Source organism: Crinia signifera, chromosome 2 (assembly GCF_055691185.1).
Source record: "Crinia signifera chromosome 2, ASM5569118v1, whole genome shotgun sequence".
Classification (NCBI taxonomy): domain Eukaryota; kingdom Metazoa; phylum Chordata; class Amphibia; order Anura; family Myobatrachidae; genus Crinia; species Crinia signifera.
In genome coordinates this window covers 128652862-128668938 of record NC_139218.1, presented here as the reverse complement: position 1 = coordinate 128668938, position 16077 = coordinate 128652862, and positions in this window count along the sequence as shown.

Genomic DNA, 16077 nt, shown 5'->3' with positions numbered 1-16077 from the left:
TGGGGAAGTTACATGCTCATTGCTATGGGTAGTTTCATGCTCGTTGCCAAGGGGACATACATGTTTGTTGCCCAGGTTGGAGTTACATGCTCATTGCCAAGGGAACTTACATGTTTGTTGCCAAGGGCACCTACATGCTCATTGCCTAGGAGGTTCCTTCAGGGTCACACACACACACAAAAACATAACGGGGGTGTACCATATGTTATACAAATGATGGGGGTTGAGGGTGCCACAGACATTGGGGTAGGGGTACAGGGGTCATACCCAAGGGATAAGGGGGGTAGAGGGGCGAGGATGTGGGAATGGTGTCTCATACACACATGGATAGGGGGTGGAGCAGAGTCACACACATAGAGGAGGGGAGCAAGAGGGGATCAGACACCAGGGAAGTTGGGGTATATCGGGTAACAGAGGAAGGGGGTAGCAGGTGACAAGCTGTCACACAGGTAAAGGGGGTACTGGGGGGTCAAACGCCAGGAATGAGTTGGGGTAGAGAGGGTCACACACAAACACACACAGATAGTAGTGTGCAGAAGGTCACATAAAAAGGAAGGGGGGGGGGGGTCACACACACTTAAGAGGGGTTGGTGGGTACAGGAATCCTTGGGTGCTCAACAATCTGTGGGGGAAGTTGCAGGGTGTCAAAGAGGCTTGAGAATTCAGGCGAAGGGATCCCCGAGAGGCTCTGTCTCTGTACCACAGTGCTGCCCAGCTTGAAAAACATACAAGGGAGACCTGGCCCCTGCGCAGGAATAGGACTTGGAGGAAGTGCTACTTCCATGGTGCGGCAGCAGGAGGACGGAGTTTCTGCTTCCCCTATAGTGCGAGGGAACTTTTGTCAGCGCTCCAGCCGAGTAGCGCTGGTTCTGGATGCGCTGAGCTTCTCTGACAGACACTAGAGGTCATGTTCACCTCTAGTGTCTGTCTCCTGCAAGGCGGTGGCCATCTTTGGAGTGGCCACGGCAGGCAGAGACCAACAGAGACTGCCGTGCCAGCGAGCTGGGGTAGCGGGCGAGCAGGGTGGGGGAACCGGCGGCAGAGTTCACGGCTCTGGCGCCCTGTGATATCTCTGCACCCGGAGCTTGTGCTCCACCGGATCCGCCCTAGCTACGCTGCTGCCCCCAATATACAGAGAAGCCTTGACGATGGCTTGGGGGCCTATCATACATTTGTGCAAATATATGTAACCAATAACACTGAATTTTATTATCATGTAGTGTTCAAGACTGGTTACTAATACCATTTAGTGAGCTGGAGGGAACAATGTATTTTTTACGTACTTCGCATTACTCCTCTTTTCATGCACCTGAGTGTTATTACTAAACTAATTAAGTATCTGCTACTATATATATATCTCCTATAAATGGTAGTACCATATTTAGGAAATTGTGGTGTGCCAACAAAAGACTGGTAGGAATGGAGGAAAATGTCATATGTTCTTTTTGTAACTGTGATCATATTCTCTTACTGTCAGGCCACTTGCTTTTTTTGGTGCATATATAAATAATTGGCTACACCATGATTCAGCAATAATTAACAGAATGCTATCTTTCACTGATTAAAAGATATTCTGGGCGGAAAAATGTTGGGGTCTGACTGCTCGGAATTGGAGAAAAGATATATCTAGCTGTTCCTCTTTTCTGATATTCTTTGTCACTTTGACACCACAATTAGATTTTTAGAATATGCAGTGCTACAACAAGTGCATTTTAAAACAATATCCTGTAGAGAATTTCTTGTTGTATCTGCGCACTGAGATTGATGTTATGACTAGCTGCGAACACTTATGGATCTGACTGGGATCCAATCTTTTTGAACGTGTATAATTTTTGTGGGTTAGTGTCTCGCTCTGTCTTAATTATTAATCAATATGCAGTGAATATGCATATATATGGGTGCATATGACTTTATACAGTAGAAATTGGTATGTTTGCAATTGTAATTTACTTCAAACAAGGATTCAATTAAAATGTACACAATTGGCCACAAAAAAGTGTCAATTGGTCATAAGCATAAGTTGGATAGTCTGTATGCTCAGTCCTAACTGTACGCATCAAAGGTTGGGGATTCCTCCCTAGGATTAACTTTAGGAACAGTCTGATAAGTGTCTTTGTGCACACACAGGATTCGGAAGGGGCATACCACCCACACCTGCATGGCGGCAGCTGAGACGGACAGCCACACAGAAGCGGAACCAAGCGCCCGGACAGGGTAAGTAGGAGGCTGCGAGCGAGCAGTGAGGCAGGAGGGATCCCGGCAAAAGTAAGTGAGACGACGCCTACGGCTACAAGGTCAGCCGTGATGCCGGTCCACTGAAACAAGTCCCTGCTTCAGCCGCAGAGGGCAGCGGCAGACGTATACAGTGTCCCCCACACGTGTGCGGCACCAAGCAGAAGTGACACCGGTCGACCCTAAAATGCAACTACCGCACACTCCTCCGAAAACCTAGTGACATCAGGCTGTTGAAGGGGTACACAAAGAATCCATTGGCTTATCTGACAGCGGGACGCTGCTCTCAGATAACCCTAAGAGACTATTATCCAAGTGCTCTCACCAGAGACTTATCAGACTGTTCCTAAAGTTTACGCAATCCTAGGGAGGAATCACCAACCTTTGATGCGCACAGTTTGGACTGAGCATACAGACTATCCAATTTATGCTTATGACCAATTGACACTTTTTTGTGGCCAATTGTGTACATTTTAATTGAATCCTTGTTCATAGTAAATTACAATTGCAACATACTGAGTCTATTACCAATTATTATATCCTGTTTACCCAACTACAGAGAAAATATATGGTGCGAGATGAACTTCTACAATTTCACTTCTATTTATTTATTAACAGTTTCTTATATAACGCATACATATGGTGGGAATCGAACCCATGACCTCAATGCTGTGAGGCAGTAATGCTAACTATTACACCATCCGTACTGCCCCATTCTTCTATCAACCATCATTTTTGGAAGTGCAAAGAAACTGTAGTTTTGGAGAAAATTAACTGTTTTTCTCAAACTCCCTATTTTTCCTATCTCTACAACCTGTGCTAATATGATTTGTTAGACATAGTAATGTGCTGTTTTTGAAAAAAGAAAAAGAACCACTCCTGGTTTTAGAAATTCAGGGGACAAAAAGCATGGGGGATCCCCAGTATTTCTAAAACCAGAAAAACACAAAGATAGAAACAGCGCTTGTGCAAAATAATATTAGTAATTTATTTTAAACAATTTTATACACATAAAAAGATATACACTTTAAAATTTTTTAAAGTGTATATATTTTTATGTGTATAAAATTGTTTAAAATAAATTACTAATATTATTTTGCACAAGCGCTGTTTCTATCTTTGTGTTTTTCTGTGTTGAATTGTAGGGGTTTGGTAATCCCCCTTGAAACAGCTGCGGTGCAGAATATTACAATCTGCGCTGGGATATTGCTTTGCAAAACTTAGTCATTTCTAAAACCAGCACCAGGCGCAAGGGCCGGTCCTTATTCCCAAAATACAGGGAGCAAAATAGTAGTAGGGATCCCTTGTATTTTGGCTCCTGAATTTTCTAAAACCAGTACCGGCTCTTTGAGCCCGGGGCTGGTTATGATCAGGAGGGGGGACCCCACACCGTTTTTAAAAAAAAATGTTCCATTGCAAAATTTTTTGGGACAAACCCATGCACAGATCTCACTGGTCTGTTCATGATTCTGTCAAACTCACCTGCCAGAACTTGGTCTATTTATTTTGCGATTTTTGGTCAGGTTTACCAAAAATCACACCCTTTTACATTTGCGAGTTGTATACTTTATAATGGGAAAACATCTTAATGCAAATTGAACTGTGATAAAAAAAATTGACAGGTCAAAATGTGCGATTTTCGTGGGAAAAAGGACGATTTTTATCGCAAATCGCATCTTATTACATGTGCGATTTTTGGAAAAAGTGCAAAAAGTGTAAATTCATATTTTTGACTAAAAATCGCAAAAGTCAATATATCTCATTCTATTAAATATTACCCTTTATAACCAGTTGAATGATTTTGTGTTTGCTATCATTTCCCTCCCCCTCCTTCCCGTTACTCTCTTCTTCTTACGCTGGGTACACACCACAACGATACAGATCGTGAGCGGGTCATAAGATGATCATGATCACCTCATAATCTGGTGGAGCCTACCACCCGCTCAGGAACTGCATGCGATCTGATTGCAATCCGATCGCAACCAGTACCCACGTGAATGGTCGTTTTTCAGATCCTACCTGCTGCAGGTAGGATCTGAGAAACGACCTAACGACCCGCGGGGCCTCCCATCGGATCGGGATCGGATCTGAAATGCTCTGAAATGGCCCAAAACATGCCCACGAATGGAACACGGATGGAGAAAAATAGTTTGGATGGGGGGGAAGAGAAATTAAGAGAGAGAAGATGTGGGAGGGCGGAGAGTAGAGGTGGAGGGAGAGAGATAAGGGTGACGGAGTGAGTGAGTGGGGGAGTGAGTGGATGGGTGAGTTAGGGAGTGCATGGGTGAGTGATAAGGGGATGAAGAGCAGGGTTTGAAAGTAATCTGACATTCTTTTCTCACTCCTTATCCCCCCGCCCTCCTCCCAGTACAGGAACACTCCTGCCTTTCTTTGTCCTCTGACTCGCCATAGAACAGAAAGGTGATGAGGCTCATCGTCCTGTCCCCCCTCACCCAAGTGTAAGCGGTGCAGTGCAGGAAGGGTGTAGGGAGGGCAGAGCCAATGAAGCTTAATCTCCGGGCACCGAAGGGGTGCAGGGCGGCGGCGCACACAGCAAAGGAATGATGCTGTCAGTGTGCCTGCCCTGGCTGTGTGCTGCCCGGCATCTGCCCACTCGCCCGGCAGCCACCTTTCCCATAAAAGGGGGGGGGGGGGCGGTGACCGGGTCTGGGACACGAAACTCAGTGAGAGGCAGCACTGGAGTAATCCAGCCTGCACCATTCATGTACTCCAGGCTTTAGTCAGCCCAGGACTGTGACCCCCCCTTATTCCCTGTGGCTGCAGCTGTGACAGGCAGTGGCTGTGCTCCCCTAAGTTGCCCCTCCTGGCACCTGCTGCCCCCTAGCTTCTTTTGCCCCCTTCTGGCCCCTTGGCCAATGTTGCCCCCTTCTGACCTGCCAGGGCCCTCCTACTATGCCTACAGCATGCAACCCCTGGCGTAGAGCATGAGAGGCTTCCGCTAAGTTGCCCCCCCGATCCCTGCTGCCCTGCCCTAGCAGGGCCCTCCTACTCAGCCTAGAGCATGCAACCACTGGCATGGAGTATGGAACCCCTGGCATCAAACATGAAACATTGAAACCCTTGCTGTTGAGCATGTAACCCATAGCATGTAGGTAAGCAAGACTTATGTGGCATAGTACGTAATAGGCATTACGGTGGGTGGCATTATTTGTAATGGGCACCATGGTGGGTGGCGTTATGTGTAATGGGCATTATGGTGGGTGGCGTTATGTGTAATGGGCATTATGGTGGGTGGCATTATGTGTAATGGGCATTACAGTGTGTGGCATTATGCGTAATGGGCATTATGGTGGGTGGCATTATGTGTAATGGGCATTACGGTGGGTGGCGTTATGTGTAATGGGCATTATGGTGGGTGGCATTATGTGTAATGGGCATCACGGTGTGTGGCATTATGTGTAATGGGCATCATGGTGGGTGGCGTTATGTGTAAGGGGCATTATGATGGGTGGCAGTATGTGGAATGGTCATTACGGTGTGTGGCATTATGTGGAATGGGCATTACATTGGGGGGGGGCGAAACATACCCTTGCTCCGGGCACCATGGCACCTAGCTACACTGCTGAATGTAGGGAGAGTGAAGAGAAGGGCTTAGAGGAGCAAGAAGAGGGGATTTCTAATACTCACCAGCGCCGGATCTCACAGTCCCGGGTCTCCTGCCACCAGCAGCCAAATCTCCTCAGCGGCTCCGGACACCCTCACAGTCTCCTCCTAGGCAGCTCCGGACGCCCGCATGGTCTCCTCCTTGGCTGCTCTGGATGGCTGCCAGGGTCTGCATTTCAGCTGGGTCTCCTGCTTTGCGGCTCTTGCTGTCCCCTCAATCTCCTCCTCAGCGGCTCTGGACAGCCACCAGGGTCTCTGGCTCAGTGTCGCCAGCAGCTGGGTCTCCTGCTTAGCATCACCACCAGGAGATTCTCCAGGCTAGTGGCTCCGGCCGCCTGGTTGGTCTCCTGCTACACTACTAACTAAGCGCGCTGGGTCTGCATCTTAATGTCACCAGAGGCTGAATCTCCTGCTCAGCGCACCCACAGCATGGGCAGTAATATTAGAAAAACAAATCAAGAGGGTGCAGGGGATTTTCTCGGGCCCCCCCAAGCCGCCAGGCCCCATAGCAGTTAAATACCATGCACCCTCTATAGTTCGCCACTGGCTCTGAGGGAGTGGGGACCCCCCCCCCCCCAATAAAGGGGTCCCCCACTTCAGGGCATCCCCAGCCCAGGCTGAAGCCCAGAACTGTTTCCTGTGCCCCTGGGAGGTTGGCACTAGGCGGATGGCAATAAAGTGGTAATAAATAGAAGAATGTACTATTGATTTATGTTGTGGAACTACAAGTCCCAGCAAGCCTCCCCCACATGCAGTGACTTGGCAAATCAAAAGTCCCACTGGGTCATGTAGTTCTACAACATAACCAATAGCACACACACACACACATAGAAAAATAAAACTTTAATACACTCTACAATCACTCTTGCAACAAATTTTGCATGTTAATAATATTGGGGGACAGTCAATCTGTTGCCAGGGATTTAAGAAGATGAATATGCTACTGTATGCTTATTTTACAATTGGCTCTAATTTAGAGATATACATATGTCTCCTCCCAGCATTAGTGAGGAGATATGAATGTTTTATGTGCCTCCAAGGGTTCTACCAGCTACGTTACCATAAATAAAAAAAAATACTGTCATTTCTGAAAGAAGGTAGTTGTTAAAAAAGCAAAACTAAGTTTATTCTGTTAGCGCACTAGACTAGTTAGGTACTTCAAATGGAGAAAATAATTACATTTTATAATTTTTTATTAATTTCACCGGGGAACCCAAAAAAATATGTTTTTCTTGCCAAGGATTTAAGATTGGTTTGCAAGTACCAGGTTTCCCAGGTCCTATTTTTGCATTAGATCTTTCAAATTAATGAAAAATTGAAGGTAACTGTCACAGCAATGTATACTCCTGCAAACTCTGTCACAGTGGCAGATTTTACACAAGGCAACCTAGGCACCTGCCTAGGGCCCAGCAGGTCCCAAGGGCCCCCTATAAAGATATCATGGCCATCCAAAATGTTCCCAGAGGAGCCTGTGCGTGACTGCCACGTGCTCCTCTGGACCTGCCTGTACTCCAAAAGTGGATGCTGGGGTGCTCCCTGAGGGGCACGGACAGGCGCTACCACGGGTGCTGAGCCAAGAGCAGCCACTTAATATAGGGGTAGTCAGCCCCAAAATGTCAAAATACAAAAGAAAGGAAGTGGCGCTGATAATGATGAAATAATCAAAAAATAAATTTAATGTTATTTAAAACGACATAGCATGTAGCAATTGTATACAAAATTATCCTAAACATATGCAATGAAAAAATACATGTAACAATAAAATAATAATATAATAAAACAATCTAGCTGGACCAGAAGCTGGATATGTGTCGACCCAATGAGTACAGTTCAGAAAGGATTTTTAGTTAATTGGAGGTTCAAATAACCCTGTGGGCTGATAGTTACCACTGGTGGCCGTTGTCATCAATTTCAGGAATTTTATAATGGTCCTCAAATAGGTGCGACTGTGGGACCTCTGAGGGTCCAAAACCCCTTAGGTGTGGTGGGTTGCCGATGGATGGCTATAGATGTCTCCAACGTCGCTAGAGGCTCCAAATAGAATGGTGATGACCATAGGCAGGTGTCCTCAGGGTTGGTGGCTTAATACCGGCTGGTCAATGATCTCAATCGTGTGAAGCCAACCTTGATTCCTGCTGGAAGTTGTGGTTAGCGTTGTGCCAGAAATGGTGCCCTGCTGCTGCAATGTGCAAAAGTGGAAGGGCTCTTGGGGTGGAGATGAGCGGCCCAGGGTATAGAGAGTCCTGAATGAAGGGTCACAAATAGGGATCAGCTTGTCCTGGTCCAGGTAAAACCTGACGCGTTTCGCTGCATGTAGCGGTGCAGCTTTTTCAAAGGTAGTGTCACACGATTGAGATCATTGACCAGCCGGTCTTAAGCCACCAACCCTGAGGACACCTGCCTATGGTCATCACCATTCTATTTGGAGCCTCTAGCGACGTTGGAGACATCTATAGCCATCCATCGGCAACCCACCACACCTAAGGGGTTTTGGACCCTCAGAGGTCCCACAGTCGCACCTATTTGAGGACCATTATAAAATTCCTGAAATTGATGACAACGGCCACCAGTGGTAACTATCAGCCCACAGGGTTATTTGAACCTCCAATTAACTAAAAATCCTTTCTGAACTGTACTCATTGGGTCGACACATATCCAGCTTCTGGTCCAGCTAGATTGTTTTATTATATTATTATTTTATTGTTACATGTATTTTTTCATTGCATATGTTTTAGGATAATTTTGTATACAATTGCTACATGCTATGTCGTTTTAAATAACATTAAATTTATTTTTTGATTATTTCATCATTATCAGCGCCACTTCCTTTCTTTTGTACTCCAAAAGTCCTTTTGATAGAATAACATTTTTTTGGGATACATAAAATGGTTTCATCCACTGTATGAAGCAGATGAGCATTTATCAGTAGACTGCACGCACCAAGGTACTCTATCAATGCCAGCTGCAATCAACTGGTATCTTGCCAAGGGACCTGTGAGGTCTACATCCGCCTCTGCCCTGTCATCCAGTTTGTAAAATCAATGTGACTTCTAGGTACACTTACAGTAGCTAAGGTGCTCAGTGGTACCAAAGTACATTTTGTTCTGTCCATCTGCTGTTTTATGCTTTATGTCTGTGATAGGCTAGATCAGTCATAGTCACAGCTCATTTGACCAGTCACAAATGACAGAATGACTGTAAACTTCCTTTTTACAGCCATATATGTGACATTTGTAGATGCTTGTTTATTGAGTATATAAATTTCGTACACTATTGTTTGCATAAATGTCCATAAATGGACTGGAGTTCTTAGTCTTACCATACTATCCCTTTCAACCAGTACATTTGTGAATTACACATTTCTGTGGCTGATTAAAACAAGGTGGCATGCAGGCAGGGCTGGCACTACCACTAGGCAGCTTTAGGCATTTGCCTGGGGGTGCCGGCCACTCGAGGGTGGCATTTGGGAGCAGCTCCCCCACGGACTCAGGGGTGGCAGCCGAGTCAAACACCCCCCCCCCCAGACTCGCCGGCCGCATCAACCCCCCTCCCCCGTTGAGCGGGTGAGCGGCGTGGAAGCCCTGCATGCAGGCTTAATGTCAGGCAACCACAGAACCTGCATAATTCATAATTCTAACTATGTATTCTTGACTGATTTACAAAAGGTAATTACTGAAATTTGAGATCTACCACACTGATTGAGAGCGACTGTGAATTGTGCTGCTTAGATGTGAGAATTGGTTTCTATCAACAGATGTTTACAATCTTAATTGGTTTAGATTGTATATTCTGCTGAAACTGATCTGGGTGTTCTAAGTTAATATTCCTAAATTAAACGTGAAATGGATCAAATCGCCAGTTTCACTGATTTATTGAGGTTGAGATTGTAACAAGAGTCGTTTGGAAAATAGCCAAAGACATCTCAGCTGAGGGCTAAATAGTTATCGAATACATGGGTGTTCTGTTTTGTATGGCCTAGTGAGAAGGAATTGTCATACATGGACATATGCTAGGGGACAACATAAGGATAATGTTCACAAACAATGATGACATTGGTTTAGACGTCCTGTTGATTTGTGTCCATGAACAGACTGATCAGCTCGTTGTTGTTAGTAGGACATACTGTATGTCTACAGTAGGTGTACAAGAAAGCCACTAAGGGCAAGATGTACCAAGCTACAAAAAGTGATAAATTGGAGAGAGATAAACAACCACCCAATCCGATCCTACCTGTCATTTTTCAAACCCACACTGTAACATGGCAGGCAGGAGTTGATTGGCTGACTGTTTGTCACTCTCCATTTTATCACTTTTTGAAGCTTGATACATTTGTCCCTTAAGTGAGTATCTTGGCCTTGTGATTACAATTGAAATGTTTGACCTTTGTTTCTCCATACTCCTCCATCAAGTCTTTTTATTCTGTGATTTATGTAGGAATCCAATGTTCTCCTTCCAATCTTAATAACAAATATTCAGGATAATGAATTGACTTTAACTGATGGGCAGTGAAATAGTTTCAATTCACAAAAAAAATATATGGCATGCCAGTTCCTCTGAGGAAGCTGCTGACGAGATAAAGGTGGAGAAATGCATGAGAGGTTTGGATTGATACTTTTGTTGGCTTCGTCTGCATCACTTCTTACACCCCGGAAAAGACTTCAGATAAGGTGATTGGAGTGCTAACCAGCCAGGAGTCAAAGCGGGGGCGGATTGGCAATGAAATCCGTGCCGGGAAACAACTTAAAGCAGCCCGGGGGGTGTGGGGATGCTAACGCCACTGCCATGGGGGGGGGGGGGGGTGCTAACACTACTGCTTGGGGTGGTGCTAATGCTACTGCGGGGGGCGCTAACGCTACTACCGGGGGGGGGATTGGGGGTGCTTACACCTGTGCCGGGGGGGGGGGGGGGCAGGCTATTGCCGCTGCTGACTGGGGGGGGCGGGCGCTACTGACCATGGGGGGAGAGGCGCTTCATGCAGGTTCCATCTGTGCTGTGCAGCTGCTTCCGACGTCGCCGAACAGCAGCCGCATCCTGGTCACAAACGGCAGCACAGCCCTAATCAAAAATGGCCGCCACATATATTCCCCTCAGGGACGCTAGCACCAGCCCTGGAAAAATAGTCGGGGGCCCAGCCAGGGAGTAATATGAACCGGCCCACCGGGATATGGCCCGGTTTCCCGGTGGGCCAATCCGCCCCTGAGTCAGCACAGGGAATACTGCCAGAGTGGATGATGTTTGAGAGACTTTTAATACAAATTTAGGACATCCATATTGATTGTGATAACTATCTTTCTGCTACTAACACTGTGGAGATATTAACTGAACTAACCAAAACTAATTGGATGATTCATAACTGTAATTAACTATTGGACTGCATGCATTATTAGCTCCTTTTTACTAATACCCCTTTTCCATCTAAATCACGTGTCAGACACGGGTTTAAACACCTTTTCCACTACACATAGACCCGTGTTATTCCCATGTCAGAGCCATTTCCATTAAACCCGGGTAAGCTATGTAAAAACCTATGAATGTCAACAAGAAATAGCTTTTTTCCTTCAGGTGCCCCTGAAGAACCAATAAACGGCCTCTGAGCGTTACTCGGATAAAAAAAACCTGGGTAATGTGCGTTTACACTGCACTCACACGTTGTCATTCCCGTGTCCAACCCTGGTAGCTATCAGGTTGAAATTCCCTGGTCTCTCTACCCATGTTTTTTTTCATTGACCCGTTCACACTACCAAAAAACCCGGGTCGGTGCGCGTCCCTGCACAAAGACCTGGGTTGAATTTGCTAGTGAATATAACAGAATAAATGTTATTTTCTTTGTGTGTTATGTATGAATATATTTTATGTACATAAAAAGTGTTTTTTTTTTTTATACTGATTGCATTGAATAACTAATAGCTTGTATCATTAAAATAATAACTGTTTCATATCAAGCAAATAAATTCTTGTTTTCTATACCCTGTTACCATATATATGGATATGCAACTTTGTTGCATATGTACTTGCATAGTATAAAACACATAAAATACGTACGCGACACTGCCTTGTGTACAACTGATGTTTATTATAATTCACATTATACCACATTTACTAATTATTTTAACAAATCAAACAGTAACCTTTACTCCATCATATACTTTATTGCTGCTAAGGGACATTTACAACTCAAAATTACACATAATTTAGAGCTTTGTTGTGCACAGATGTGTCCTAACACACTATCGCCATAGCCACAGCAAACAGACCACTGCAGGCTGGTGGTTAATCACAGAAATGAAGAGATTCAACAAAATTGCTTAATGAGACTGCTCTGATTAATTTGTACAGCACTGTGTAAATGTATTAATTTAATATTTATTTACAGTTTCTTATATACAGTAGCGCAGCATATGCCGTTGCACTTTACAATTGGAAACAGTGATAAAACAACCTGGTTAGTAACAAACCAACATAGAGGTAGGAGGGCCATGCGGTCATTTGGTCTACTGCATTATGGTAGAAAGTCATTAGGTCGAATCCATTAGGTCGACATGCTAAAAGGTCGACATGACTCTAGGTCGACATGGGAAAAGGTCGACATGATTCTAGGTCGAAAGGTCATTAGTTCGACAAGGTCATTAGTTCGACATTGTCTATGTCGACATTCACAAGGTCGACATGGGGTTTTTCACTGTTTTTTTACCTGAATGTCAACACAGTCGACATGGACACAGTTTAAAGTGCACTGCATCCCCTCGCATCGCTCGCTGCGCTCGCTATGCGTCGGGCACGGTGCCTCGCTACGCTCGGCACACTATTTTATTCTCCCACCACGCCCTAGTGGATGGTAGGGCATGAAATACCGCCTGTCGGCACATGTTGGCTCAAAAAACAGTGAAAAACTCCATGTCGACCTTGTGAATGTCGACATAGACAATGTCGAACTAATGACCTTGTCGAACTAATGACCTGTCGAACTAATGACCTTTCGATCTAGAATCATGTCGACTTTTTCCCATGTCGACCTAGAGTCATGTCGACCTTTTAGCATGTCGACCTAATGGATTCGACCTAATGACTTTCTACCATAATGCAGTAGACCAAATGACCGCATCCCCTTACAATCTATAGTAAATGAGTATGGATGTGTATACAATCAGGGCCGTCTTAACATTAGGAAGGGCCCCTGGGCAACCTAGTTCACTGGACCCCCCCCCCCAAATTAGTTTGCCCAGGAGCCCACAGTCACCTCCCCAACCCTCACCTCTCTGGCTCCGTGCGGCAGCCAGTCAGCTTCCGGCGGCCGGGGATCCGATCATCTTCACTGGGGGATCCGGGCAGTGGGATCAGGGCAGCGGCGGTAGCTAGGAGCCTGCCCTGAAGTGGCAAAGCGCTATTAACTGACGGGGCGGGAAGCGCTGTTGCATTTGAAAAGACTGGCCAGACGCTGATTGGCTGAATTCAGCCAATCAGCGTTCGGCCAGTCTTTTCAAATGCAGCAGCGCTTCCCGCCCCACCGGCAAATAGCGCTAATGGGAAAGATGGTGGCCGGGTGGCGGGGATCCGACCATCCTCGCTGGGGAAGGGGTTCAGGGCGGCGGTGGCGGTAGCTAGGAGCCCGAAGCGGCGAAGCACTATTTGTCGGCGGGGGCAGGGGCGGGAAGCGCTGTTGAATTTGAAAAGACTGGCCGGATGCTGATTGGCTGAATTCAGCCAATCAGCATTCAGCCAGTCATTTTAAATGCAGCAGCGCTTCTCGCCCCCCCTGCCGGCCAATAGCGCTTCGCCGCTTCGGGCTCCTAGCTACCGCCACCGATGCCCTGATCCCCCTGCCGGATCACCCAGTGAGGGTGATCAGAACCCCGGCACACGGACCCCCGAAATTAAATTCACTGCTAGCTAGGAGGTGAAGCGCTATTTGCCGGCGGGGTGGGAAGCGCTGTTGCCTTTTCAAAGACTGGCCGGATGCTGATTTTCTGAATTCAGCCAATCAGCGTCCGGCCAGTCTATTCAAATGCAACAGCGCTTCCCGCCCCGCCGGCAAATAGAGCTTCGCCGAATCAGGCTTCTAGCTACCGCCACCGCCCTGATCCCCCTGCCCGGATCCCCCAGCGAGGGTGAGCGGATTCCCGGACCCCGGCCACCATCTTTCCCATTGGGCTGGGCCGGGGGCCCCTAGGTCCTAGGGCCCCCGGGCAACTGCCCATCGTGCCCAATGGGAAAGACGGCACTGTATACAATGTGCTACGATGATACCACTGCTTTTTCTGCACAAAGAGACTGCGTATGGATAATATTGTAGCTTGTATGCGAAAAGCCATAAAAAAGGGCAAAAAGCAATAAAATCCTGCATCCTTTTTCATTGCGGGCTATTTGCAAGGTGATTGACAGGAAGCTAACATTTTTGGCTGTCAAACGCAGGCGTGCCCAGGTGTTTTCAGGGAGGGTGTGTGAAGTCATATTGACCTCGATCCTCATGTTTGTATCCCAACAGCTGAGTAGGTCCTGAGTGAGTCGCGAATGTATTTCCAGCTGATCGGATGCCTGCGATATTTTCTAAGGCAATTTGCAGGCTTGTATGGAGCAGGATTTCACTCAGATTGGGCAGTGGCTATCTAATCGCAGGGTGTTCACAGGGCACTGCTAAATAGGGCCACAGCGATCGGGTCTGGATAATAGTTCCACTGTGCTTTATCATGTGTCATTGTGCATACCTGTATTTAAAACTGATTCCTGCATGATTAATGTCACGGTCTACCCTCTGTGGTACAGATTTAGTGGTGTTTGCTGAATCAGCAGAGCAGATAAGATGTGAATTTCAAGTAATTGCCTGCAGTAAATAAATATATAATTTATAGGAGAACCTGTCTGATTAGTTAGAAATCAAAATTGTGTCAAGAAATACATTGCATGAATTATCATAGCTCATGTAAGCTTTATCGCCATTAATGTATTTTTTCTTTAACCCTTTAGACTGTAAATTGTACTGCATTCAAGAGTTTATTTGCTCAGGACTCACAAACCTTGTGAATCACTCTTTTCAGAGAGCGATGTCCTTTCAAATAAATAATTAAACAATTTTATGACTTAATTTATAATAATTGTATTTTTCCTTTCAAACACCCCTTTCACACCAAAAACGCCGGGTCGCACCCGGGTTTTTGATGCCCGCTTCAAGCTGGGTGCAGCCCGGCGTTTGCTCCCTATTACACCGCCGCATCCCCCAGCCGTTCTGCCGAGAAAAGCCGGAAATAGGCGAGCTCCCGGCTGGAGCACGTCTATTTCCATCATCAACTCGCGGCCAGGCAAGGGATCTCAGTAGTAGGACGCAGATTTCATTAACTCTGCGACGGGCAGCTTGTCTGGCACCTTGGGTCCCGCAAGCCATCCTGTGGTAGGTTATGTGATCTGATGCTGCGCCACTGGCACAGAAGGAGCTGTAGGAGGCAAAGCACAGGACAGTCACTGACCACTGGATTGCCTATTAGTAGAAGTGCACCCAGCAGATAAGAAGACTGGCGCACCGCTATTAATATGCAGTTAGCGGATAAGACCCCGGAACAGGGGTGTCCCGTCTGGGGGGCTTTATTCTCCCCATCCTACTCTCCCCGGTGATAGCTGTCACAGGGAGTCCCCCCCCCCCCCCCCCCCAAACAGGACATCCCTGGACAGAACTCCCCCCGGACCAGACACTACAAGCTCCGGATTGCAGAGTTTGATGTCCAGTCCGCCATTCCGGGGTCTTGTTCCGGTGCAGTTTTTACCCATAACCCTAGTTATGGCCCTGATTCTAACCATCTTGCTATAGGAAGGAGTTGGCACAGCAGACTCAAGACCCAGTCAGGCTATGAAAACCTTCAGTTTGTCGATTTTCATTTATTCTATAAGTAGTTGTCCTGTATACCAGTGGTTCCCAACCCAGGTCCTCAAGTACCCCCAACAGTGCACGTTTTCCAGGTCACCCGGCAGGTGCACTCATTATTCAGGCATATTTGAAAAGATCCACAGGTGGAGCTAATTATAGCACTTGTGATTCTGTGAGGAGACCTGCAAAACATGCACTGTTGGGGGTACTTGAGGACCAGGGTTGGGAACCACTGCTGTATACCATAAGTAAGCCTGGGGATACAGTGCCGGGGGGGATGGGGTGGATAGTATCCTAGATATGCCCCCTGATTCTGGGTCCATGTCTTGTTGGCCGTATTGCTCTTTGGTGCTGATGCCAGTTAGATA